The sequence below is a fragment of the Bos grunniens genome, chromosome 6 (assembly GCF_055505025.1).
Source record: "Bos grunniens cultivar Pamir isolate PY7600 chromosome 6, Bosgru_T2T1.0, whole genome shotgun sequence".
In the NCBI taxonomy this organism is placed as follows: Eukaryota; Metazoa; Chordata; class Mammalia; order Artiodactyla; family Bovidae; genus Bos; species Bos grunniens.
Window position 1 is genome coordinate 26,202,768 of NC_141170.1, and position 25,975 is coordinate 26,228,742.

A 25,975-nucleotide genomic window follows, 5' to 3' on the forward strand; every position below is an offset into this window, starting at 1 on the left:
GCCACAACTAATACCCAAATAAGTAAATAAATAAATCTTTTCTAAGAGTCTTCTCTCTGAACTCATATCACATTTGCACAATGAGTTCCACTGACATAACTGAAGATGTGCTAATATTCATCACCACGAAATGTAATTTGCTTTCCTGCAGCCTGACCAAGAGGGATTCCACCTAAAAATCATTTTGTATCATTGGTTGAGTTTATTTATTATAATTAAATTTACTTCTGCTTACTATTTACCAATTTACTGCCACTAGGAAGCCTACATACTAGAAGGTAATCTTTCAAAGACAAAGCAAAAGTTTTTGAAAGAGAACAAGAGCAGGAAAGCTGACACAGGGCTGTGGCAGTCATTTATCATGAATTTATATAATTTTATAGCCTTCAATAAACACAGTTAAATGCATAGCAAAATGTGGATTAACTTTATATCTTGCAATTTAGAAATGAGTAAAATAAAATATGGTAGGAAAAGCCCTTTGTCCAATCTTTTCTTTTTGAGATGATATGATTCCTATCGCACTTTTTAATTTTTTTTGAGTTAATCTTAGACTCACTGAGGACTTTTTGTATCATGAGCAGCACTTATCTCAGAAGTTGAGTTGGAAAGTACTCAAATCAATAGTTTGTGAAACAATGGGCTTCCCTGGTGGTTCAGTGGTAAAAAATGGGCTTCCCTGGTGGTTCAGTGGTAAAAAATCTACCTGCCAATTCAGGAAACACAAGTTTGATCCCTGATCTGGGAAGATCCCACGTGTCGAGGAGCACCTAAGCCTGTGAGCCACAGCTACTGAGCCAGTGTTCTAGAGCCTGGGAGCTGCAACAACTGAAGCCCTCTCACCCTAGAGCCCTCTGAAGCCACCGCAATGAGAAGCCAGGATATAGCAACTGGAGAGTAGCCCCCACTTGCTGCTACTAGAAAAAAAGCCCACAGCAGCGAAGACCAAGCTCAGCTGAAAATAAATAAATAAAACTATTAAAAAATAGATAAAATAGTTTGTGAAATTAAGATAATCAAAGAAAACAGAGGAGAAGGAATGAAAGGAAAGTTCTGTGATTACTCTTGGATGGCTCCACACTTGGCAAGAGTTGGAAAGGCCAACCCTCCCTCTCCTTGAAAAAGTGTTGAAACCTGACAGCACTTCCTCACCCAACATCCCTCTTCGGCTCCTTCCCTTATCACCACAGAACCACAGACGGCTAAACCTCACTAGTTGAAAAATGAACACTCAGTTAATCCAGTTGTTGTTTTTTTTCCACCCACAATCTTCCAAGCCACCAGCCTGATGATTTTTTGGACCAAGGTGCCTGATAATTTGAGAGTTGTGTAGAAAAAAGACAGCCCAGACTAAACCTATTAAAAGGATTAGCAGTTGTTTCCCTATATAGGCAGAAGAAAATAATTTCAGTTCTCAGAAAGCAATTGGAAGGCTAATTTCTCCCTGAAAGAGACAGTCCAGTATTGGATAATAATCACCTGATATTCCCAACAGCATTATTTAACACAGGATTTCTCAACTTGTGCCATGTAGGCCAGACAATTCTGTGTTGTGGGGGCTGTTCTGGGCACTGTAGGACCTGACCTCTCTCCACTAGAGCCAGCAGCACAACTTCCCCACAGTGACAACCAAAACTACCTCCAGACCTTTAAAGGTCCAGATTGGGTGGTTTGGGGGTGGGGGCGTGGGCACGAAACCGCCTCCAAGGTGAGAACCGCTAAATTTGTGACTATCACCAAATTCTCTTCTTTCTCTGTCACAGCAAACAAATTATGGATGGTTCATTTTAAACATTTTAAAAACTTCTCTTGGACTTCCCTGGAGGTCCAGTGGTTAAGACTCTGCACTTCCATTTCAGGGGGAGTGGGTGTAATCCCTGGTCAGGAAACTAGAGTCCCACATGCCATGTGGCCAAAAAGAGAATAAATAAATTTAATAAATAAAGTAATACACAAAAGTAGCTTTTAAAAAAGCTTTTTCCTTTCTTTCTCAAAGGCATAGTAGATTTCAGAGTAGTACAAAAGACAGACTTTCCACTTTTCCTAGTCTCTGATTCTCATGGTTGCTTCACAGGGATTGGGTGACAATCAAGGACAATAATAAATGGGTGTGCTAAGTTGCTTCAGTCGTGTCCAACTCTTTGCAACCCCATGGACTGTAGCCTGCCAGGCTCCTCTGTCCATGGGATTCTCCAGGCGAGAATACTGAAGTGGGTTGCCATGCCCTTCTCCAGGGGATCTTCCTGACCCAGGGACCGAAGCGGCATCTTTTGGTCTCCTGCATTGGCAGCTGGGTTCTTTACCACTAGCGCCACCTGGAAAGGCCCAGGAACAATAAGTAAAGTGAAGTGAAAGTCGCTCAGTCGTGTCCAACTCTTTGCGACCCCATGGACTATACAGTCCATGGAATTCTCCAGACCAGAATACTGGAGTGGGTAGCTTTTCCCTTCTTCAGGGGATCTTCCCAACCCAGGGATCGAACCCAGATATCCCGCTTTGCAGGCAGATTCTTTACCAGTTGAGCCACAAGGGAAGCCCAATAAGAGCTTTTACCTAAATGTGTCTTTCTTATCCCAGGCACAGTAACAATGTTAATTCCTGAATTCTCACCACTCCCCTTTTTACAGGTGAGAGATAGAAGCACAGTAGTTGTTTGTTTTCAGTTACAGGGCAGCATAAAACATTTTTAATTTGTGAAAGCATAGCATTTATAAAAATATCACACCTACGGGCGATGAAAACTGGCACGACCATCAGGAACATTCCAGAGCAATGACCAGAGTTACAATCACTATCTTATCGAGACTGTTTCTTGATAAGGAAAATGAAGCATACCTTCTTTGGGTGCAACTGGATGAGAAAACCACATGCTTAGTAGGAAATATTCTTCATTGATTTAATAAATATAAAATATCAAATGTAGCTTCACAGTTGACTGTATATCCTAGAAAAACATCTCAGTCATGTGAAAACCAAGAGTACACAGTGCTCGGCCTTCTTTCAGTGGCTCCTATAGACTAATGGTATGCTTCTCTATCCCCAGCGTAGTCACCCTTGTCTCCTAAGACACCTCAGGAAGCAGCAGGGGTGTCTGGGACCTCCATTCTGATTCACGTAGCACGCACCTTCCTCTCCTTGGGCCAATATTAGGAAGGTAACGTTGCATACATTCACCACCTAACAGATGCCAGCCCAAGGAATAATCAAAGTCTGTAAAAGCAAACCGTGTCTTTTCTCAATGTCTGAACACTGGCATTAACAACAAGGATGGCAGCAGCAACAACGGCCACTTCTACCACGTGTGACCAGCATGCTGCCTGCCAGGCTTTATGTTCATTACCCCTTAACCCTCACAACAGCTCTGTGAGCTGAGTCATATTTCCCCCACTTTACAGATGAGGTTCATAAAGGTAAGTATCCTGCCCAATGTGATAGAAAATACTGAGTTGGTATTCAAACCCAGGACCATTCAACTCCAAAGCCTGAGCTATTATCCCATGGTGACAAGCATAGGGAGACAGAAAGAACCCTGATTGCCCGTCTACTCTTAAGAACAGAACAAAAAATACTTTCTCCAAAAGAATGGGGAGGGACTTGCCTGGTGGTCCAGTGGCTAAGACTCTTGGCTTCCAATGCATAGGGCCTGGGTTCAATCCCTGGTCAAGACACTAGGTCTTATATGCCACCACTAAGCATTTGCATGGCACAACTAAAGATCCCACATGCTATAACTAAGACCTGGGCAGCCAAATAAATAAATATTAAAAACAAACAAAAAAATAAAAAGAATGGGGAAAGGGTTTGAGATACCCTAGGTTTATATCATTTTCCTTTAGAAAGAATGTGTGTGTGTTTAGTCATGTCCACTCTTTGCGACGCCATGGACTGTAGCCCGCCAGACTCTTCTGTCTGTGGGATTCCCCAGGCAAGAATACTGGAGTGGATAGCCATTCCCTTCTCCAGGAGGTCTTCCCAATCCAGGGATTGAGCCCAGGTCTCCTGCACTGCAGGCAGATTCTTCTCTATCTGAGCTGCCAGGGAAGCCCCTTGAAAGAATAAAAGTGATGAACTAGCTGTCTGCAGCTGGGCATTGTTTTCTTGTAAAGACTGACCATCCACTGCAGGAGGCTGTGCTGTACGTGAAACGAGAGGAACCATGTCCTCTGATACCACCCGATCATTCTCTGGAGGGACCCAGCTCAAGACCAGTGTGTTCTCCCTCAATTGCAAAAGCAACTCTTAGAGCCTTCTTTTTAATCTTTAACTACAGGCTCGTATAAGGAACTTTTTATGGTTACTCAACAGTTAACACCTTACTACACACCGTGTCAAAGTTCTCGAGTTTATCAGTCTTTGCTGGGAAGCCAGAACCTTCCGCTGAGCTGCTGAAGTTAAAAAGCTAGGAGTGATTCTGACCATCTCCTGCTCCCTCATCCAGAGAGCCAGCCTGCTACCTGCTCTACCTGTTCTACCTTCTAGATGCCCATCCCGCCACTTGCACCCCTCTCCTTGCCATAGCCTTACTGCAGGCCTTCACTATTTCTCACCTGGACCAGTCCTCGCCCACTAATTTCCATTCCTCTAGACTTGCCATCTTCAAAACTACCCTCCAAAATGTAGCCAGAATGGCCCCTCCCAAACACAAATCTGATTTTGCCCCCATCTATCATTTTTTAAAAACTAAAACATAGTTGACTTATAATATTTCAGGAATATAGAAAAGTGATACAGTTATATTCAGTTATATATATATGTGAAAGTGAAGTCGCTCAGTCATGTCCGACTCTTTGCAACCCCACAGACTGTAGCCTACCAGGCTCCTCTGTCCATGGGATTTTCCAGGCAATAGTACTGGAGTGGATTGCCATTTCCTTCTCCAGGGGATCTTCCCAACCCAGGGCTCGAACCTGGGTCTCCCACATTGTAGACAGATGCTTTACTGTCTGAGCCACCAGGGAAGTCATATATATATGATGTATATATGATGTATACATATATATATACATACATATGTATATATATATTATTTTTCATATTCCTTTCCAATATAGATTATTACAAGATATTGAATATAGTTCCCTGTACTATATAGTCAGTCTTTGTTGTTTATCTATTTTATATATAGCAGTTTGTATCTGCTAATCCCAAATTCCCAATTCGTCCCTCCCCCTGCCTTTTCCCTTTGGTAAGCATCAATTTGTTTTTTAGGTCTGCCAGTCTGTTTCCATTTTGTATATAAGTTCATTTGCATCATTGTCTTAGATTCCATGCGTAAGTGATCTCACACAATATTTATCTTTCTGCTAACTCCACTGTGATTATCTCTAGATCCATCCATGTTGCTGAAAATGACATTATTTCATCTCCCCTGATCTACCTTTTAAATTCCTCATTAGCTCCCCATCACCTTCAGGGTCCTGTTAAAACTTATGAGGGTCCTCACGTATGTCCTTCAGTCAAAAAACAGCAAATACATTCAGACAGCCCACGAGGCACCTTGTGCGAATTAGACAAAGTCCCTGCCAACTCCAGGGGGTGCAGCTTCTCCAGGGAGCAAAGCCCAGGTGGGATTTCAGCCCTGCTCCCACCCCATCTCTGTCCACCCCTTTTGTGGGTCACAAGTGCACGATCAGCCGTGCAGCCCTGACATAAGGGTCTTTTCAAGCACCTCTTAGTTTACTTTGTTTAGAACACCTCTACCTACTAAATCTCTCTACCTACCTCCTGTTTGCCATTCTGATAATCAAGACAATTATCCTTTTCCAAGAAGCGTTCACTTATCCTATGCGACCAGGATAACTTTGTCCTAGTGTGCCTGTGATAGACTTTCCTATCCATTTCCTCCAGTAGACGCTGCATTCTATGAAGCCAGAACCCTATCTTTCAGATCTCTGTGCCTAGAAAGCCTAGCACAGTGCCCGGGAGACTGCAGACCAAGAGCTGCCAAATGTCACATGAACAATGCCTCTTGTTTTCTTAGTCTTGTCACCGAGTAAGACCCTCAGCAATTTGGAGATTAGGCTACAGGGGAAGTCTGCTTCCTCAGATTACATAATCCCTACTCAAATAACCAGAAGCCAGACCTCATTTAGCAATCATTTCATTAACCTATGATTAAGAAGAATCTTAGATTTCAACTTCCTGTCCTCTCTGTGGAGTAAACTAATACATCTGTCTTTCACTATTATGTCTTTTACTGGATTCTCCACCATCATTATCATATCCACTTCCCAGACTTTGGGCTCCTCTGGTGGCTCAGATGGTAAAGAATCTGCCTGCAATGCGAGAGACCTGAGTTCAATTCCTGGGTTGGGAAGATCCCCTGGAGAGGGGAACGGCAACCCACTTCAGTATTCTTGCCTGGAAAACCCCAAGGACAGAGGAGCCTGGAGGGCTACAGTCCATAGGGTCACAAAAAGTCGGACACAACTGAGCAACTTTTCACTTCACTCCACTCCCAGACTTAACAAGAGCCATCCAGCTGGATGGCAGGTGGGTGTGCTGGAGGGTAGGGGAATTGGAATTAGTGGTACTTTCTACTTTCTCTAGTGTTTGGATGTTTTTGGAATAAAAGTGAGTGAAAATAAATACTAAAAATTAAATAAAGAGGGGCTTCCCTGGTAGTCCAGCAGTTGGGACTCCAAGTTTCCACTGCAGGCAGCGTAGGTTCTATCCCTGTTAGGGAACTAGAATCCCACCTGAGGGCGGGTCAGAGGGCAAAAAAATGAAAAGAATCCCACGTGCCACATGATATGGTCAAAAAATAAAAAATAGTTAGCCATGCTCACTGAACCACAGGCTCAGATTCATGTATTTCCGCCTTTCTTGGGATCTTCTCCATGGGTCCTGTATGGCTCTCCCATTTGGCCTGTCCTTCAGGCCAGGCTGACTTCATGCATGACTCTGCTCAGTTCTCCTGCTCACACCCTCCTCAAACCGCTCATATATCCCTTCCTGACACAAGTCCAGAATTCTCTTCTCTATTCAAGCCAGACCACAGGAAGCAGAACCTGGAGACTTAAAATGTCTGTCAAAAGTACTTGTATATCTGAAATCTAGCTATTCTATTTGTGAAAAATGTATTTCAATAGGGTGCGAGCCATTTTAAGAAGGACCGGGCAGATACCACACAGTTCTGCTCCGAGGTGTTATTATCTTCCTGCTCACAACTTCTCTAAGGGAGCATGGCCCTGCCCAAGCCCCTGCTGCAGGTGTGAGGCCGGACCAGCTCTTCCTTGGCCATAAGCAGAGCCATTCATGTTGTTGCCCATGGAAGATGGACCCAGGGCCCAGGGCCTGAGTTAGAAAGGTGATGAAAGCTAGAGAGCTGGAGGATATGTGGCCCATGGCTGCGTGGTGAGCGAGCACCACACACGAGCGGACATGGGAGGACAGACACCCGGAAGTTGGGGGAAATGCTTGGTGGACTTGGTGGTTGTCATTGCAAGTGACACTGAACCTACAGAGAAATTTAAGCAAAAATGGGAATTTCTCGGGAAGGTCAAGGAGGGAGACAGTCCCAGGAATTGTAACTATTTTCAGGTTCTTCCTTATGCTCATCTTTTTGGATGTGTGTATATCTGTGTGTCTGTCTGTCTGTCTCAATTTCAATGTTTTTCTCTTTCTCTTTTTCATATATATAATTTTCTCTACACTAAATAGGACTCTTCTTCAGTGTGTTTGTGTGTGTGTGCTAGGAGGGTGGATATGGATGCAGAAAGTAAGCATGCAGCAGAGAACTTCAGTTTTACTTCATCCCATATCAGTCCAGTCACTCAGTGTATCCAACTCTGTGACCCCATGGACTGAAGCACTCCAGGCTTCCCTGTCCATCACCTACTCAAACTCACGTCCATATAGTTGGTGATGCCATCCAACCATCTCATCCTCTGTCATCCCCTTCTCCTCCTGTGTTCAATCTTTCCCAGCATCATGGTCTTTTCCAATGAGTCAGTTCTTCACATCAGGTGGACAAAGTTTCAGCTTCAGCATCAGTCCTTCCAATGAATATTCAGGACTGATTCCCTTTAGGATGGACTGGTTGGATCTCCTTGCAGTCCAAGGGACTCTCAAGAGTCTTCTCCAACACCACAGTTCAAAAGCATCAATTCTTCAGTGCTCAGCTGTCTTCACAGTCCGACTCTCACATCCATACATTACTACTGGAAAAGCCATAGCACTGACTAGACAGACTTTTGTTGGCAAAGTAATGTCTCTTATTTTTAATATGCTGTCTAGGTTGGTCATAGCTTTTCTTCCAAGGAGAAGTGTCTTTTAATTTTATGGCTGCAGTCACCATCTGCAGAGATTTTGGAGCCCAAAAAGATAGAGTCTGTCACTGTTTCTATTGTTTTTCCATCCATTTGCCATGAAGTAATGAGACCAGATGCCATGATCTTAGTTTTCTGAATGCTGAGTTTTAAGCCAACTTTTTCACTCTCCACTTTCACTTTCCTCCAGAGGTTCTTTAGTTCTTTACTTTCTGCCATAAGGGTGGTGTCATCTGCATATCTGAGGTTATTGATATTTCTCCCTGCAGTCTTGAATCCAGCTTGTGCTTCATCCAGCCTGGCATTTCACATAGTGTACTCTGCATATAAGTTAAATAAGCAGGATGACAATATACAGCCTTGATGTACTCCTTTCCCAATTTGGAACCAGTCCATTGTTCCACGTTGCTTCTTGACCTATATTCAGATTTCTCCACAGGCAGGTCAAGTGGTCTGGTATTCCCATCTCTTTAAGAATTTTCCAGTTTGTTGTGATCCACACAGTCAAAGGCTTTGGCATAGTCAATGAAGCAGAAGTAGATGTTTTTCAAATTAACCACTTCAAGAAAGAGAAAGCTCTGCCTTCTCTTAGATTCTGTATAAAATCTCAGGGAAGATTCTGAGCTGCTGGGCTTGGATACACTCTTATCTAAGACAGGTCTTTATGACTGTTTATTTAATGGTCATGATCCCCTTATTCCTCACAAACATAATTCTGATCCTATGCTCAGAAAGGTGGATGCTTCCACATCCCCAAGAAGTAAATCTTTCTTCATCAGGACTTCCCTGGAGGTCCAGTGGTTAAGACTTTGCGTTCTAATGCAGGGGGTGTAACTTTGATCCCTCGTCAGGGAGCTAGGATCCCACATGCCTCGGGGCCAAAGAACCAAAACATAAAACAGAAGCAATATTGCAACAAATTCAATAAAGACTTTAAAAAGTTTATTTTAAAAAAATCATTCTTCATCTACATTCATCATGGTACTCTGACTCCCACGTCAGGACTACTCTAGCAAATCAGCTCTGACCCAAAGGAAAGTTTGTAGGAAAGTTTTGGGGAAGATGTTCCTCAGTTTTGCTAAAATACACCAAACTGGGACTCCTTCCTGCCTTTGGACAACGTTATGCAAAGACATGATGCCTGGAGTCACAGCAGCCATCTTGTAATCATGAGGGATGAACCTGAAGATTAAAATCATCATGCAAAGGACGGTAGAATGGAAACAGGTAGAGCTGGAACCTTGATGACATCCTATGCCATTCAGTTAACCCTGGAACCATATCCATTAGGAAGCCCATCTAAAAGGAGAATAATGGAACTAATGTTCAAAGTCAACTGAAATGAGGGACTATATAGTCCAAGGAGAAAGTGAAGAGCTGCCTACTTGCTGAATCATAATAAAGGCTGGTGCTCACACATCTTACTATGTGTCAGGCAGTGTTCTAAGTGCTTTATATGTATTACTTTATTTAATCTATGCAACAACCCAACAAAATATCAATAGATACTTTAATTATTCTCTACTTTTAAGATTGGTAAAACAAGGCTCAGAACCATTGAGGAATTTGTCCAACATCACAAATCCAGCAATGCCAAGGTGGGAAAATCACTGAGACTCTCAACTCCTCCACACTTAATCATCACATTAAACTTGGAAGTGTTACTGGTTTGCTGCGATTGGATTCCTCAAGCTTCACTGCTACCCTTCAAAAAAACATCTTTTTATTTGAGTTGGTCTGAGTGGGTTTACCCTTACTGCACCCAAATGTTCCCCCAGGCACCAGCACTGGCCAAACTGGGGCTTCCTTTCTCTGCCCCTTAATAACTCTGTGAGTCTCAGGGTCCATTCGTTAAATGTACCGTTAAATGGTGGTGGTGGTTTAGTTCCTAAGTTGTGTCCGAGTCTTGAGACACCATGGACTTTAGCTTGCCAGGCTTCTCTGTCCATGGGACTTCCCAGGCAAGAATACTGGAGTGGGTTACCATTTCCTGCTCCAGGGTATCTTCCCAACTTATGGATTGAATCCACATCTGCATTGGCAAGAAGATTCTTTACAGACTGGGCCACCAGGGAAGTCCCCCAGGTGTTAAATGTTTTAAAATGTTCAGTACCCAAATCCCCACTTTAAAAATCCTGACTTAGTGGGATTCATGGTTCCCTGGTTTGCTCCTTCCCTAATTGTCATGTGGCCAATATTAGTTTAAGGTCTTTTAGGGGTACTGTTTCTAGTGTGATAGGACTTATTAATTAAAATATTAACGAGACTTAACAAAAGATGAAGCTGTTGACACTGCCTTATTATATCCTCACCTCTAATTTTATGTTTGCAACTTTTCAAAGTTTTTGCATTAAGTGGCATCCTGCATTCACATACATCTCTGTGCCTCTGTGAGATTAAGAAGGCATTTCTATGGCCCTACTACTATTTATTCAAGTCACACCCTCACTCCCTCACTTATTCAACAAATATTTGAGTATCCGCCATGCCCCAGGCACTATTCTAGGCACAGGTATCAACAGTTTTGTTCTCTGCCCTCATAGAGGGCAATAAAGTGTAATGATATGCCAGATCTTTTTTTTTTTTCCCCTCTAAATCAACAGGAGTGCTACCACAAATGAAAAAGGTTCATAGGACTAGATAAAGCAGTTGTGGGGCACATTCAAATAGGATTTAAGGGTGCAGGTCCTGCTGGCTGACTGCCTGGGTTCAAACTCTCTCCCTCAACTGCTCTCTCATCATATGACCTTGAATAGTTTCTGAACTGGTATCACAATTGTTTAATAACTTGATAAATGGGGATTAAAATTGTAGCTTTGTCCATAGGCTTTTTAGGAGTGCATGTTTATCAGTTATTTAAAATATAAATTCATACAAGTATTTGTTCAAAAGGAAAAGCAAGCTATAGTCTATTCCTACCCGCTGATCATGACTAAGCAACTCTGCATCAAGTAGCAGTGATATGACAACACCCTGATATTTGAATCTGTAAACAGGAGCACAGGACTGCCGATATTGGGAGAATAGGGGCTTCAGGCACCCGGACCAGCGTCACCACTGCAAGACCAGGGTCACCACTGCAGGAAAATGACCCATCTGACCCCTAAGTCGAACAGAGTTTCCACAATCATCTATTTCTTGCTCTCAGAATCCTTAAGATGTCGGTTAAAGAATATTTACAGTGACTTTCCCTGCAGAATTTAGTTTTCAATAAGCATATCTTGAAAGAAAGCAGAATCACAAACTTGGAAGAGAACTTAAGAAACCAAGCTGCCATCCAAATGCTTGAGAACCCCTCTGCCCACTGGTTACCCAGCCTCGACTGGAATGTTCCCACTGCCGAGGGTACACATATTTAGCCTCTTCCTTTACCCATCATCTCTAGTTACCATCAAGAATTTCCTTTTATTGTCCCCAAAACCACTTTTCCTGATTCTGGAGCAAGGATAAGATAACCTGGATTCTAAATGATGGCCTTCAAATGCTTGGAGAAGAAGATTCCCTCTCTTCTAGTTTCTGAGCTAGTCACTACTTGACCTGAGTTCCTACCAAAACCCTTCAAAAGTTCAAAGGAGGAGACACAGAGGTGTGTCCAAGAAGATAATTTTGAAAGAGGGTTCTCAAAGCAGCCAGGAAAACCTGTCTTGCTTCTAGGCTCAGAGGAGAAGGAAAAGACACGAATTCCTTGTTTTAATTACATCTGCACTAAATTCCTCCCCATGTGGGATCCTGTGGCCTGAAGGAGGGATCCATATCAAAACTCAAACATGAGTACATTGCGAGAGCATGTGAATTCAGTGGATTACAACAGGATTTTTGTAGCTGAAACTTAAACCAAATGTATCCAAAGACACCTAACCCTAGACAGTATGAACTTAGTGTTTTCCTAAGAGAGATAATGCTATAGTTTAAACAGGCTAGTTTTTAAAAAGTAAGCCCTCATATGTTTGAAGATATAGAATTGGGACCCTTTTAGATAATAAAATCGGACAGCTAAGGGGCTGAGTGTGGGAGTTTAATTCTCATAATGATGATCGGCTTTAATCAGAACAACACTCTCTTCTATATGCTCACATTATCCTATCTTTAAATCCTAGGTGGTGGTAATAATAAACAAAGGAACAATGGCTAACATTTATAGAAGAATTTTTATATGGTAGGCACTTAACGCTTCAAACAACTTATTTCATTTAAACCCTGCGACAGCTCTGTGAAGTAAGTCCTCGTAGGGTTCACTCAGAGAAAAAGTCAAATGCTTTGCGGTGGTACAGAGGGCCCTGATCTTTGCCACCACTGCACTCATCTGGTTATTCCTTTCACATGCCATCTATACTGCCCCCAGGGCCTTTGCACTTACTGTTCTCTCGGTTTCTATCTTCTTCCCCAGCTCATCCCCAGGCTTAGGTTCTCACCTCCTTCATGTCTTATGTCGTCTTCCTTCATCACCTTCCTCGTAGGCCTTCCCTCACCACCCTTCAGAAAATGACAATATCGCTTCTGCTTATATTCCCTGCTTTAGGTTTTTCCATAGCAGTTATTTTATAACCTAGTTATTTAGGGGTTTGTCTGTCTTGACCAGAATGTATGCAAGGATTTTTGTCTACTTTTGTTCACAACCCTAAACCCCCAGCATGTGGAACACAGCTGGCACGCGGTAGACACTGCATAAATACTTACTGGTTAAATTTTATACATGAGGCAATCAGTACAGAAAGGGTAAGGGGTCATGCTTTTCATAGAAAGACTAAGTTAAACTCAGAGTATACATCCTTTCCCCAAGAGTTGGTCACATCAGGGCAATATGTTAGATCTGAATAATACTTCCAAACAATACTAGCAATCAAAAATGTAAAGAAGTACTCCACATGTGTACTATATTCATGAGTTCTATATGTGTAGGAAAAATCACTTGTCAGAATATTTTTTGACTCTACAGGAAATATTTTATCTGACAAGATTTGAGGATATATATATTTATATCCTCTTCAGGTTTTTAAATGAAAATATAAATACTTAAGACATATTAGTCGCCGAAGCCGTCTCTCTTTCAAATACCCTGGATCAGCCAGGGCTGGACCTTGGCAGTGGAATATAGAAAAATGATATAGATGATCTTATTTACAAAGCAGAAATAGAGACACAGATGTAAAGAAAATATGGCTACCAAATGGAAAAGGGATTGGGTGGAATGAATTGGGAGATTGGGATGGACATAGATACACTACTGATTTTATGGATAAAATAGATAACTAATGAGAACCTCATGTGAAGAGTTGACTCATTGGAAAAGACTCTGATGCTGGGAGGGATTAGGGGCAGGAGGAAAAGGGGACGACAGAGGATGAGATGGCTGGGTGGCATCACCGACTCGATGGACATGCGTTTGAGTGAACTCTGGGAGTTGGTGATGGACAGGGAGTCCTGGCGTGCTGTGATTCATAGGGTCGCAAAGAATCGGACACGACTGAGCAACTAAACTGAACTGAACTGAATGAGAACCTACTGTAGAGCACAGGGAATTCTCCTCGGTGCTCTGTAGTGACCTAAATGGGAAATAAATTAAAAAAGAGGGGACACATGTACACCTATAGCTGATTCACTTTGCTGTACAGTAGAAACTAACACAACATTGTAAAGCGAGTATATTCCAATAAAAATTAAGAAAAGAAAATATAAATGCTTAAATATATAAAGATTTGAAAATGTATATATATATTCATTCTCATGAAAACATTTTCCCAGAGTTGTACAACCGCAAGAATGACAGCTTATTATAGATGCCATTCATTCGGGGATCATTTCCCGAGTTCCTTTTATGTGATTATATTTAACCTTCCTAATAATGCAGAAATCCAATTTGCAGATGAGGAACTATGCTCTAACAGGTTGTGCACCTTCCTAAAATAGCCCAGTACGGGGTAGAATTTAGAATGGGATATAATTCTTTTGTCTCCATCTAGAACGCCCACTCCTGCACTCACAGCTGCTGGTTAGGCTTCAGGTATTTAACATTTTACAGGCGCTTCTATCCTGAGGAAGGAACTCAGTTACTATAAATGGCTAACGAGAGCCCACCAACTGAAAAACTAAAAGCGATATATATTACTTTCCTCTCTCTTTTCCCAAAGTCTACTCTTACACAGATTTTTAGAGACTTCTAGTGGAGCCCCTACATTGTCACAGTAAAAGTAGGGTCTTTGTCTGAAGTTCATTTCACTCACTAAACATCCAGTTTTATAAAGCTCACATTATTACAGAGGGGAAAAAATGCAGCTGCTGACAGGATCGCTAAGAGCAACAAATACCAGGAAAATCTCAAAAGTCTGACCACTTTTTTTTTTCTTAACCAGAGTTTTGCCAATGATTTCGCCACAGCTTTAAAAGCTTGTTTTCACCTCTACCCTTTTCCAAAAGAGAATTCCACCCCAGGGGAGAGAAAAAAATTAAGACCTCAAACCAAGTACAAATTGCTCATTTAAAGAACAGGAATTAAGAATGTGGGGGCTTTTCTTCCTTAAAAGCTCATCACTCTGTAGAAAGAATTCAAACTCTGTCTTTCTGAGCAGTGGAGCCAGTTTTTGGGTTTTGTGTTAGTTAATTTTAATTAAAAAAAAAGAGAGGGGGGGCACCATTCTTGAGAAGCTGTTGCTATGAGACTTCCTGGGCCTCAACAGATGGCCACAGAGCAGTTCTCAGCCCCAGCTCCGGGCTCTGAAGCCCTCCACTCAGGCATACCATTAACATTCCTGAAATACTTTCGGAGGCAAATGCGGGCCAGCCGCCTTCAGACTGGCTCACCCGCAGCTCCTGGGCCGGCCTCCCTGGCCACTGGGCCTGGGCTGAGATTTGTTATAAATGAATGATCAGGCCTCTCTAGGAAAAGGCCACAGCACAGATGCTGCCGTCAGTGGAGGCTTTGGACAAACTTTACTCACCCCTGGAGGTTTTGAGTCCTTCAGGTGAGCAGGTGGGTGCACATGAGTATGCAGACATTCAAACATATGTGCACGCACACACACACATATGCACAGACTGCTCACTCCACACCCAATTCAGTTCATTGTTGGGAAGCCTCTGACCCCTCCGCATCATAGTGGTCCAGTTGAGAGCAGCAGAGTTTTGGACTGAAGCCTTTTTAGTCTCCAGAGTTGCTGAGGAAGAGGCTTAAGCATTCCTGATTTCTCCTCCGACAGAAAGGAAGGGAGAAAAGCAAAGCGGGGCGGATTCTACGTTCACACTAACTTCTTGGTGCTGCTGGACAAACCATTCTCCATCATCACTTTTCTCGCTCTTCCAAACTGGGATGATGATATTGACCCACATGCATCAGAGAGAGGAACTGATGAACCTGATTAATAAACAACTGTGAAATCACTGCATTAATATCAGTGAATAAATATCATACGACCAGCCTCCGGTGCTGCCAGGGAAGAAGGTAAGGAAGGAACTTAGAGACGGCACTTCGGGGGGTCTAATCGTAGGGGCCGCCGCCCCTGGAGGGCTGGTATGGATTACTGACCACAGGTTTCGGTGGAAAAGGTCTCCCAGTACCCGCATGGGTCACTAAGGAGCTTTGGGACTTGGAAAAAAACAAGTGATTCTCAACAGTCACAGCTTTTCAGGGTGGGGCTCATTTAAATTCCATCTCCTGAGTTGTCGCCACAAAACCAGGTCTGGAGTGTACAAGCAAAGTCCTACCGAAGTGTCTGATGCCAGTGTCAATGGATCACTTGACGGGACATCAGAGCCATCCCACCAGTTTCATTTCACAGACGTTCGTTAAGAGCGATCTCCCTATGATATCAGATGACAGACCACAAACACCGCACCGCCACCATCATCTGACGTTCATTTTTAAATCCAATCTGTGCAACTAGGAACAAAACGACTTGAGATTGCTTAGGTTCCCACCTTCCAAAATCACCCATCTGTTCTGACCTAAAGCTTTCCTCTCATCTCCAAGTTGTGAACATTAGGATTGCTGGAAACAATTTAAAAACACAAAACAAAACATGCCTTTTAGAAGCTCAGCCTAACAGGAAGTGCACCTCTTTCCTATTAACCAGGGACGTTTTCATGAAGCCATCTATAGTGAGGTGGAGATGAGGACTTTTTCCATTTGTCTAGGGCTATGGTGAACTCCGGGAGTTGGTGATGGACAGGGAGGCCTGGCGTGCTGCGATTCATAGGGTTGCAAAGAGTCGGACACGATTGAGCGACTGAACTGAACTGAACTGATGGAAGCCCATCCAGCAAAGGGAAGTCTGTCTGGCCCAGTTGTTCAGATTCTGAGCTCATAGCGCCCTTCATCCTCACCCGCCCCAGTCAGAAAATCCTGGGGTAAAGGCTGGAATCTGGGACTCTTTTGAAGAAGGAGAGGAGAGACAGAGGTGAGGGGAGGGCAGAGTCTGACTTGGACGGTTTCATTTGCATAGCTGACCCTTTCTTGAGCAGAGCCACTGGGGCACACGCAGTGTGTCTGGCAGGCAACAATACTGTGCCTCATTGTGTGTCCTCCAGAACACTAGAGGGGTCCATGCCCATGGCCCCTGTGGACGAGGGAGCCTGGCAGTCATTCCACAGCTCCTGAAAGGAGACACTGGGGAAAAAAATAAATATAAGATACTTAATCCCCTGTCCCAATCTAACTCTAACAATGCTGTTCTTGGGATGAAATATGTGTGTGTGTGTGTGTTAGTTATTAACCATTGTGTTAAATTAGACATTCAGGGGTCCCCTTATACTCTGTAGATAGGTACAGGGTTTTCTACACTAATATGAAATATGCGGGTTTTGTGACTTTACTTCCTTTTTAATTACAGCAGGTCAGGAAGCAACAGTTAGAACTGGATATGGAACAACAGACTGGTTCCAAATAGGAAAAGGAGTACGTCAAGGCTGTATATTGTCACCCTGCTTATTTAACTTATATGCAGAGTACATCATGAGAAACACTGGGCTAGAGGAAGCACAAGCTGGAATCAAGAGTGCCGAGAGAAATATCAATAACCTCAGATATGCAGATGACACCACCTTTATGGCAGAAAGTGAAGAAGAATTAAAGAGCCTCTTGATGAAGGTAAAAGAGGAGAGTGAAAAAGTTGGCTTCAAAGCTCAACATTCAGAAAACTAAGATCATGGCATCCGGTCCCATCACTTAATGGCAAATAGATGAGTAAACAGTGGAAACAGTGGCTGATTTTATTTTTCTGGGCTCCAAAATCACTGCAGATGGTGACTGCAGCCATGAAGTTAAAAGATGCTTACTCCTTGGAAGGAAAGTTATGACCAACCTAGATAGCATATTAAAAAGCAGAGACATTACTTTGCCAACAAAGGTCCATCTAGTCAAGGCTATGGTTTTTCCAGTGGTCATGTATGGATATGAGAGTTGGACTGTGAAGAAAGCTGAGCGTTGAAGAATTGATGCTTTTGAACTGCGGTGTTGGAGAAGACTCTTGAGAGTCCCTTGGACTGCTGGGAAATCCAACCAGTCCACCCTAAGGGAGATCAGTCCTGGGTGTTCATTGGAAGGACTGATGTTGAAGCTGAAACTCCAATACTTTTGCCACCTGATGCGAAGAGTTGACTCATTTGAAAAGACCCTGATGCTGGGAAAGATTGAGGGCAGGAGGAGAAGGGGATGACAGAGGATGAGATGGTTGGATGGCATCACTGACTCGATGGACATGGATTTGGGTGGACTCCGAGAGTTGGTGATGGACAGGGAGGCCTGACGTGCTGCAGTTCATGGGGTCGCAAAGAGTCGGACACGACTGAACGAGTGAACTGACTGACTGACAGGTTTTGAAATTAGCTCTCTCTTCCTTTCTGTTTCTTTTTATGACTCTGAGGTTATTATGGACAGTGAAAATTTTTAAGATAGTGATTAGGGTTGAGATGGTATTTATCCCTCCCTATACAGCAATGACTTATCCTTAAACCAGGAAACCAACTTTGATTTATACATTCTCTAGTTTGTAATTCATAGGTGAAGGTAGCATTTTGAACTTGAACTCAATGCTAAATATTCAGTATTTATTTAACTTTCCACATTTACTTGTCCTTTAATCCCTTCAATATTTATAATTCACTTAATATCTACCTACCAACTGATCTGATTTTTCAATCATCAGCAACCATCTGTACTATGGGGCACATACATTATATTTTAAATGATTCTGTAGACTTGCATGATGATCACATTTCAACCCATGGGCAATGTCATTTCTGATGCTTCTATTCATCAGAGCAGCATTTTTAGTATTTATATTTAGTATTACAAATACACTGATCTTATTACAGGAAAATGTCTTTATAAAGAATAGTTAGCTAACAGCTGAGAAAGATGGAGACTTCCGACTGCCTATAAATAATGAAAGAAAAAAAACATATTTCAGGATGATTAACATAGATCTTGAGTACGTGGTTTCTGAATGTTTATCGCCTTGCTTTTCACCACCTCTGTCTGTTCTATTCCTGTTTACTGGTTAAATGGAATCATTTAGAAGTGGGGAACAGCTTCCTCCTATCTTTGAAATTAATATGGTGGGGAAAGTAGCCTCAGAACCTCTTTGGATTTATAAATGGATCTTCACCCATATACAGAAAGTTTTCATTAAAAAAAAATAAAAATTTTCTTCCTTATCACAACAAGCAGGCAAGGGTGTAAGCGTTTGTCCACACCACTGGTCGTTTTACGAACCTTGGGTTACTAAACCCTACAATAAGAGTATGCTGACACCAATCCAAGAGGAAGACAGGATGGCCCCGAAGTATCTGTCGATCAACATAAATGTACATAAAATGAAGTCATAGCAGAGCTTAAGCTTAATCAGAATCATGGCTTAATATTCCAAAGCATCTCACTGTGACTCAAAGTTAAGTCCTTCTGTCTAGAATTTGACTTTCTCTGGAAAATAAAGGTGAGGGGAAGTGAGCCAAGCAGTACAATCAAACCCCATGCTGGAGTGAAAGTCACTAACTCCTCCGTGCTGAGCAAGCCTTAAAAAGAAAAACCGCTTTCCTATCACAAGAGGAAAAAGTTAAAGACAGCTTTAAAAAGAAGTGGGAATGAGAATTAAATGATAGCTCCTAGGATTGCACGGTTGGGAGGAGCCTATGGCACAAGCATATACATTTGTTGGCCTTGATGAAAAGTTACTTTATTCTACCATCACTGGAGCGCCTCATCAAATAGGAAGGAGTGCACAGTGAGGTGCCAGCTGCCTGCAAGGGTGACAGTGGTTTGTCAAGTACCCACCCCCTCACCATGAACATCTTTATTTCTGCCTTGGTATCATTTTGCCAGCACATCTGACACTCAAATCACTTACAAATTTCACCATAAGAGCCTAAACTGAAACAACTCCCCAGACCTTCTTTAGTTTACCTGCCCGATACAAGCATTTATGTCGAATTAAATGGAGAAATCCGGTCGAGAAATACCTGGTTTAAAAAGGACTTACCTTAAGGAAGTCTAAGCCGGCATTTCCACTGTCCTTGATTATCTGTTGGACATCTTCGTCCAGCATGACACGGGGCCAAGCCGGCGGCCCGAGGGGGCTCAGGGGCCGCGGGGAGGTGACATAGAGACACGAATCCGGCCCGGAAAGAATCCCGGGGAAGCAGCTCCGGGAAGGCTAAGGCGAGAGCTAAGACACAGGTGTCAGACACCACCCAGGCACCTCCGCTGGGAACCTGCAATCAGGCGGCTGCCCTGATTAGCCAAGTACAAAAGGCAGTTCGGATTACTGCCCTCCTCCCAGCCAATCGCCGGCCGGCCTGCCTGACAGCGGCGGGCACCCTGATGTCAGGGGAAGGACACGCGGCCAGAGCCCAGAACCGGTTTCTGGAGTGGCCGCAGGCACGCCGGGCCCGGGCAATCGGGGCCGCGCTCTGCAGAAGCTGGCTCGCTGTTGCAAACAGAGCTCGTGGCAACGGGTAAGCCCTCTCCTGCCGGTCCCCACAGAACCACGATGCGAAGACGGTTAAATGGAAGGGAAGGACGATAGAATGAATGGCGCTGGGGGCGTCACTCATAGGGCGCCCCTGTCCGCTCTTCCTCCCGCCCCTTGCCAGTCCCCACTCGGGTTTCTGGGCAGCTGAATAAGTTCAATTTTTAATTAACTATAGTTTTTGCAAGCAACAGTTTCTCACAGAAACTAGGAGGAGTGGAAGGAAACTCAACAGAAAGGACTATCTTTCTATTGTCATTGTTTCCGAAGCATAACGTTCAATACTGTTCAACCCTGGCAGACAAAAATTTATAAAAGGCCGTTCTCATAAAAAAACAAAGCAACAACAGTCAGTGTAGTACACTGGAGTGCCACGCGGCTCACCTTTGTGTGTGCAATCTTGGCAAAAAGAATTTCACTTAAACAGATCATCTGAGCCTCTGAAGCAGCAGGCCTCTGCAGCTGTATGGAGAAGCAGTGCTTGATTCAAGTTTCGGTATTTGCCCCAGACTGTAGGGGTCAGCTTAACAGTAACCATAGACACAAAGAGAGAGAAAAGGAATAGGGCACACAGAAAGAGAAAGACTCCAAGTGTGTCTGCATTCGTGGCTATGCAAATGCATTTTCATTAGTTTACGGCCGCCATGGTGGGAAAAAACAAACCATGGATCCACATGTAATCTGCAAACGTCCTTGCTACAGAAACTTTAAAAGATGTCCGGATTCTTTTTTTAGATGTGGAAAGAAAGAAGGAAAGGGAGCACACACGCACGCATGCACACGCACGCGCACACACACACACCCCATTCTGACATCACAGGAGGCATTATACTCTAAATACAGTAGTCATCTCTACTCCAGACACCAAGAAAGTCTGAAGCATCCTTGAGGATGTCAGTACATTTCAAAGGTGAAACTAACTGTATTTAGAGATTGTTCCTGTATTAACTAGCAGGACTGTCCCTCCAGAATGCTCCACTTGAATTCCAGAGCTATTTCTATTCCTATAATATGAAATCTAAGGAAACAGGATTGAGGCAGGTGTGAGATGGGAACAGAGGTGGGAATGGGACAGAGAACCCTCTTTCAGGAGAGAAAGCTCCTCTAGATCTTACACCTTGGATGCATTCCTTTGAAAGTAACCTTTTTTTTCTTTGCAGAAGACAAAATTCTTTTTATCTTCTTTAAAAACCTTTAATTTTATTTTGGACTATAGCTGATTAACAACGTTGTGATCGTTTCAGGTGGACAGCAAAGGGACTCAGCTATACATAAACATGTATCCATTCTCCTTCAAACTCACCTCTCACATAACAGGTTGCCACGTAACACTGAGCAGAGTTCCCTGTGCTATATAGTAGGTCCTTGTTGGTTATCTGTTTTAAATGTAGCAGGGTGTACATGTCCATCCCAAACTCCCTAACTGTCCCTTCCTTCCACACTCTCCCTCTTCCCCAGGAAGGCAAAATTCTTATCCCAGTTTCATGTTTTCTTCCTCGACCCCACAGCCTCCCCAGACACCACAGCTACTCTCTATCACAGCTACTCTCACCAAACCAGAGTTCAAGGGCAGCCAGGCCACAAAATTCATTTTGAATGTGTCAAATTTAACAACCTGCTACTGCTGCCCAGGCACTGGTCTTTCCAGTGCACATGACAAATGGTTCTACTTGACATGCGTTTTTCACAACCAGCCATCTAGTACGGGAATGCCATGCCCTCCACCACTGGAACATTCCCACTGGTTTAAAAGAGCCAGGAGTCCACCCCCTCTTCATTTCACCAGTAATTTTTTTAGTCTAGTTCTGCACAACCTAAGCTCACTTCAAACCTACTCCCATTCAAGCTGCCTGTGACAATATGCTCAACAGATTAGTGGCTCCAGGAATTATGTCATTGCATATGTCCTCCTGGGTGACACGTTACATTAGGAGAGATGATATCATTACGTAGTTCTTTAGAGAAACTAAAAAGAGCAGGCAAGTAAAGAGAAAAGATTGTACTGAAGCAATCAAATCACCTGTCCGTTCACAAATTATGAGATGGATAAGGGAACCATTGTTATATTTACAAAGAATGAATACCTATGTAGTATTACACTGAACCATACAAAACTATCAGTATTTGACAATTTTTGGTAGACTACGACGGCAATTTCATGTGATTCAACCTGTAGCGGAACTATAGTCAAATACTATATAACTAGGACTTAATTATGTGACAATGGGTGCTATGTTGTATTCTCTAACCATCGCAATTCTATAATGTAACACTGTGATTACCGTTACAGTTTTACAGATGAGGCAAGGGAAGCTTGGGGAGGCTAAGTAATGCATTGAACACCTCACAGCTAGCAAGCATTGGAGTGGGGATTCAAACCCTGATCATCTGCTCACAGAGCCTATACTTTGAACCACCCCCATCTCCCCATTACGAAGGAAAATTTGAATTCTGACTGTGGCATTCACTAGCTTTGTGACTCTGGGCAGATTATTACAAAACTTCTCTAAGACTCAGTTTTCTCTCCTCTGAAATGGGATTGACAACAAACTTACCGGATATGAGGACAGAACGTGCTGACGTAAGCAAAGCACGTAGCCTAGAGGAAGACCTCAAATGTTACCTCCTTGTGGTGGAAGGGACAGGACAGTCACTCTGCCACCTTCACCAGGACCTGAACTGACAGCGCACGGCGTGTTCTCATCACCCTTCGGTGGCGCAGCGGCCACTCACGGGCAGAAGGACAGTGCAGCCTGCGTGCTCACGTCTGGAAGCGCCGCTCTTCGGATTCAGTGATGGTTACTCTGGCAAAGAGGAAGTCCTTCACGCTGGACTGTGCAGCAGCCCCCCCACCACCCCCAATCTGGAAGAGAGACTCTCCACGCCATGTTGGTCCCCCAGATCTGACTCTCAGCCCCGTCTTGTATTTCCTGCTCCCTCTACTTCAGATTTCTACTGAAAATCTGCAACACTTTCACCGACACCTTAGACTTCTCATTTATCCTCTCTTAGCTTCTTTAGCAATCAGCTGTAGAGGGCTAGGCAATCCATGCTGAAAAGTACTGATGATCCAACCTGAAAGTGGAGCTGTAGAACCCGGGAGGCGGGAGGCTTGACTTTTGGCTCTGCCACTTATCTGCTAAGTGACCCTGAACGAGTCATTTTTTATTTCTGGGTTCTAGTCTTCACTAACCTAGAACATCGCTAAGTTTCTTCCCAGTACTAATATTTGTGGTGAGGAGGAAAAAAAGAATATACTAGATGAGTTTTTGAAGAAACGTGAGTTTTCCTTTTTCCTTTTCTCCAAGAGCTAATAGCTCATCTTCTCAGGCACATCCTGTTTCCTTCTGATTACCTTTTAAACACCCACAGGCAGGAGGATTTTCTGTCACTCTGTTGATAAACTTCAGACCTAGATATTTAATAGATGGCCTTGATTTCAGAACAGCAGACTGCCATGGTATTTGTCCTTAATAATTCACACATGTCCTTGTAGGGTACTCGTTTGTGGTTAGAGATGGGGGTCTATGGAGAGAAAGCCTCACTAAATAATGAAAAAAATGTAGTTTTCTTATTTTCAACTTCTTTGGGTCTGCATCTGTGCTTAACAGTTACACTGTTCTCCAGTAGTTGCAAGGTAGACTCATCCACTATGTCAGGTAGATTTGACGCCTATTGGGCACTTACTTGCCTATACTTTTAAGGCACAGCCCAGAAGCTCAAAGTTCTTTCACGGAGTATGATTTTTAGAATTAGATGTTTGTCCTCAATAGCCTGTGATAAACCATAATGAAAAAGAATGTATACAAATGTATAATGGAATTATGCTATACAGCAGAAAGTAACACAACATTGTAAATGAACTATACTTCAATAAAAGATAAGATGAAATAAATAATAAAGGCATTTCCCATAATCTACCCCCTACTGCCACAAAATTTATCCTCAATACTCCCAGGAGGAATTGAAAGAATTTTATGAATGGAAGAAATGGAAGCAGACACTTGTCCTCTGGTCTGCTTGCTTTCCACAGAGCACTCACCACCTAACATACTGCATACTTTACATATGTATAATGTTCATTATTCCTTTTCTCTGCTCATAGGATGTCAGCTCCATGAGGACAGAGGTATGTCAGACCATGGCTGAGTCCCAAGCACCTAGAGCAATGACTGGTCACATATTAGATGCTCAATAAATAAACTTTGTAAAATCATGTAAGTGATTCAGGTTAAACTGTGCCCTATACATCTCACTTTTAGAAATCACACTGTGTCATCAGCAAGAACAGTCATGATACAAAATATCACAGCTAAGGCGAGAAAAGTGAACAAATGTGGGTTCAGAAGCAGTCTAGTCCAATTCTGCAAATTCCCACATAGAGATTCCAGACTGAAAGAAAACTGGGCAGTGAGCCTAGGGAGAAACTTAATAAGCTCAGTTTCTTTTTTCTAGTCCATTTTCCTTCAATTTCATGGGAAATTGTATTTGGTGGAGAAAACTCCCAAGTGTGTCTAAAGGAGTCAGATCCTGAAGGACACGCCAAGGGAAGTGAACACAGAGCAGCTGAGCCATGCTCATTTATGTTCAAGTGAGCATTTTTCAATCCCAATCTGACCGAATGTTGACATCAAGGTTGATGAGTAATGCCCATAGGTCTCTGAGTGTCACAAAAGATGTCAGTTAAGTCCGAAGTGTTATAACGCAATACCTTTCCTGTACAATAATTGCAGGACACAAATCATTTATGATACAGAAATCAGAAAGCATGATATTTTCTCATTGCTAACATGACTGATGAGAGTCACCTTTCTTGCATTTAAATCTCTCTCCTTCTTTTGTGCTGCCTCTGACCACAGAGACCAAGAGGCCTGGGTTATCCTATCACTCTTAGTCTTTCTCCTGTCTTCATGTTCTCTAATTCTTTGGGGGAAACCAAGGTATTTCAGCACAAGAATATTAGTGGTCACAAGGTAGTAAATAAAGGTATTGGGCTTGGGCATCCCTTCAAAGTCCCAATATCCCCAATGGGGAATACCAAGCTACCATTTAGTGCTAAGAATAACAGGCAGAGGAATTACATTTGGGTTCACATTTTACCCTTGAGGATAAAAAGAAAACTCTGGAAAAGAGCATGCTGAAGACAAATTACAGTATTCTTTATTATTTTTTTTTTTTTTTACTTTTTATTTTATATTGTAGTATAGCCAGTTAACAATGTTGTGATAGCTTCAGGTGAACAGTAAAGGGACTCAGCCATGTGTATACATGTATCCATGCTCCCCCAAATTCCCCTCCCATCCAGATTGCCATATAACATTGAGCAGAATTCCCTGTACTATATAGTAGGTCTTTGTTGGTTATCCATTTTAAATATATCAGTGTGTACATGCCTATCCCAAACTCCCTGACTATCCCTTTCTTGCATCCTTTCCCCCTGGTAACCATAAGTTCATTTTCTAAATCCAAATTATGGTATCCTTAAAGACTCATCATGGGCTTCCCAGGTGGCTCAGTGGTAAAGAATCCGCCTGCCAGTGCAGGAGACACAGGTTTGATCCTTGGGTTGGAAAGATCCCCTGGAGAAAGAAGTGGCAACCCACTCCAGTATTCTTGCCTAGGAAATCCCATGGACAGAGGAGCCCGGCAGTCTATGGGGTCACCAAGAATCAGACACGACTGAGCCCACATGCATAATGACTCATTTAAATCTCTAGGAAAATTACACAGCTAAAATAAAAACAATGA

General features: G+C 42.9%; 1 protein-coding gene and 1 long non-coding RNA gene across 5 annotated transcripts in view; one reads left to right on the forward strand and one right to left on the reverse strand.

Moving 5' to 3' along the window:
• The window catches only part of SHROOM3 (shroom family member 3), a 331,538-nt gene that overhangs the window by 160,354 nt on the left and 145,209 nt on the right, over positions 1–25,975 (reverse strand). The window contains exon 1 of one of the 4 annotated variants that reach the window (XM_086405217.1): positions 19,739–19,918. The exons of 2 other annotated variants lie outside the window; for them this stretch is intronic. The gene's annotated coding sequence lies outside the window, so the exon portion shown is untranslated. Of the gene's footprint in view, positions 1–19,738; positions 19,919–25,975 lie in introns of those variants that run through there. One more of the 4 variants, XM_086405215.1, reaches the window with a different exon arrangement.
• On the forward strand, positions 19,887–25,939 carry LOC147370436 (uncharacterized). The gene is made up of 2 exons (XR_015165272.1): positions 19,887–20,213; positions 22,518–25,939. It is a non-coding gene; the product is annotated as an uncharacterized LOC147370436 (long non-coding RNA).